Raw genomic sequence first — 2884 nt, forward strand, 5'->3', positions numbered from 1 at the left:
CCTGGTATGAGGGCTTTTCGAAATGGAACGTTGACTGTAGGACCCGTGCAAGAAGGAAGATGGAGGAGGAGAAGAAGAGGAAGATGGAGGAGGAGCAGAGGAAGCAGGAAGCAGAACGCCTTCAAGGCCTAGAATCAGCGCACGCGGACTTGGCACTCAAATTCCAGCGGCAGCAGCAGCAGATCGACTCACTTAGCCAGGAAAGGGGGTCTCAGCAGCGGCAGCAGCTAGCAAATGATCCAGCATTGGATAGCACCGTCCCATCCATGCCGAGAAGCAGCGTTGGTTCCGCCCCGGAGGACGCACTGCTGGATAGATACCCTATGGATGACATCATGGAGAACACTAACTGTGAGCTACACTTCAAAATGAAGAACATATCCATGAAGGTGGCGGATGCCGTTGCTTATACAAATCCCCCCCGAAGCAACCTTCCATTGCAACCTGATTCCAGCCGGCTATGCTCGTGTCGTGGTTGATGAGGTGGTGGACCAATATTCGGGGCTAGAGCTTGACATTCCTGGACAGCACGAGGAGCACACACTGGGAGAGGCCATACATCGTATCATCCTATGGATAAAGGATTGCATCATCTTTCGATGGGCACCGACACCGCGTCGTCATCCGACTCCTCCTCGATGTGAGGCCACTCCTCCTCCTTCAAGTCCGGCACAGCAGTAGGACACTCCTCCTGCTTCAAGTCCGGCACAGCATGAGGCCACTCCTCCTGCTTCAAGTCCGATACCGCGTGAGGCCACTCCTCCTGCTTCAAGTCCGGCACAGCGTCAGGCCACTCCTCATGCTCCAACTCAGCCACGTCAGCCGTCTCCGCCGCCTCAGCAATCGGGGAAGAGAGCCGCCACAGCTATGGTGCGTAGCGCTACGAGTCGAGGTAGTATAGGAGGTACAGGCGGAGGCAAGCGATATAAATATGGTCCAAGCCTCGCTCCTCTTACTCAGAGGCCTTACAACATGACCGAGGAGAAAAACAGAGCCATAGTGAAGGCCCAAGTGGACGCCCATTTTGGACCGAAACTGGCACCTCCGCCAAGGGAGAAAGTGCCTGAGGAAACGATTGACCACTTTATTCGTATGGCTAGACCACCAGCTCCCAAGCCTGTTGACTCAGACTATGAGCGCCAAATCAGGAAGGCACACGAGCACGAGTACAGAAGGAGTCGAGCTCGAGCTTGAGCCAAGCAGCTGGCAAAAAATGCGGGAAAACTGTTCCCCAGCTGGGAGAACAGGCGACACAATCGACCCCCCCCTTGTTGTGCCAACAACACATAAGAGTACCGGCGCCCTATATATATGTGGGCAAACCGTTAACGTTCCCCAGCTGGGCAATCTGGTAATAACCGAGGAGCATATAATGCAGGCTGAAATGCTCGGTATGACTGTTGGACAATTCCTCGAGATCGAGCCCATGTCTCCACTTAGAGAGGAGGAAATAAAACGGAAATATGTCCGTGGCGAACCTTTGGTCAAGCCCGAGGAGGTCAAGGATCTCCCAACGAGAATGTATGAATTGCATCAATGGTACATGGAAATTTGCAAGACCCACAATCTACAGTCCCTCATGGTGAAAGTCAAGGAAGAGGATCACTTCCATAAGCTAGCTCTGTCCATTGAGTATACAAAACTGTTTAAGTTATTCAATTAAGACGCACTCGACAAATCTATCGTCAGTTGCTATTGTTTGTAAGTGATTTCTTTCTGTAATTTAAGTCTCAAGCTAGCTGTAGTGCTCTCGTTGATCATTACCTGTAATTATCTTCACTGTATTCTTTTCTGTGGTATTATGCAGGATGAAGATGTCAGAAATGAGAAAAGCTGGATGCCATGGCATTGGGTTGATTGACCCAAATACCATTAATGAAGAGACATGGTCATATGAATATTATAAACAAGAAGTAGAGAATGACATGCTAGAGTTCTTGAAGCACCTCAATACCAATGCAGATATACTACTTCCTTACAACTTCCAGTGAGTCCACACTGTCTTGTACTACAAATTCTGTTTTTGTCACTAGCTAGATACCAGGATCTTGGTAGACATTAAAGTGCGCATGCAGGTTCCACTGGATCTTGGTAGACATTAAAGTTAAAGAAGGAAAAGTTGAAATACTGGACTCACTGCTTAAAGAACCTAAAGAGTACTCAGTCGTGAAGGGGATAGTCAACAGGTAATTTCAATCTCATTATATATATGTCCTGATATCAACTAATTAATAACTCTTTTATTCATTTTCTTTGCCGGCGGGCCGGCAGGGCTTGGCAAAAGTTCATCGAAGACGTTCCAGGCCCGTTTAGAGAAAAACTGTATTGGTATCGATCCACGGTAATTAATTAAGTAGTACTAGCTAGCTAGCTAGCTACCATGCAATCTCTTTAATTCTATAGTTCCAATATCATTAATTATCAGGCTTGATTAATTATTATCTGATTGAACTCTATTCTCGTACAGGCCATGAAGCAGGAGCCGGGGAATGATTTATGTGCATACTACGATTGCGAGAACATTCGATCATATGTATATATATATGATCGGTTCTACGAGAAATTCTATTTATATATATGCATAACGTGTACAATATGTAGTATCGTAAATACCAGCAAACAAAAAAGAATTAAATGGAAAACACAAAATTAAAGGAAAAATGAAAATAACCCCCCCCCCCCCGGCAAACATTTAGTACCGGTTGGTGTTACCAACCGGTACTAATGGTCTACCCGCACCCAGGCCTGGCTCGTGCCACGTGGTGGCACTTTAGCGCCGGTTCGTGCCGAACCGGTAGTAAGGGGGGGGGGGGGGGGCTTTAGTCCCCACTCTTTAGTGCCGGCTGTAGAACCGGCACTAAAGACCCTTACAAACCGGCGCTAA

The sequence above is a fragment of the Triticum aestivum genome, chromosome 3D, assembly GCF_018294505.1.
Source record: "Triticum aestivum cultivar Chinese Spring chromosome 3D, IWGSC CS RefSeq v2.1, whole genome shotgun sequence".
NCBI classification, from domain to species: domain Eukaryota; kingdom Viridiplantae; phylum Streptophyta; class Magnoliopsida; order Poales; family Poaceae; genus Triticum; species Triticum aestivum.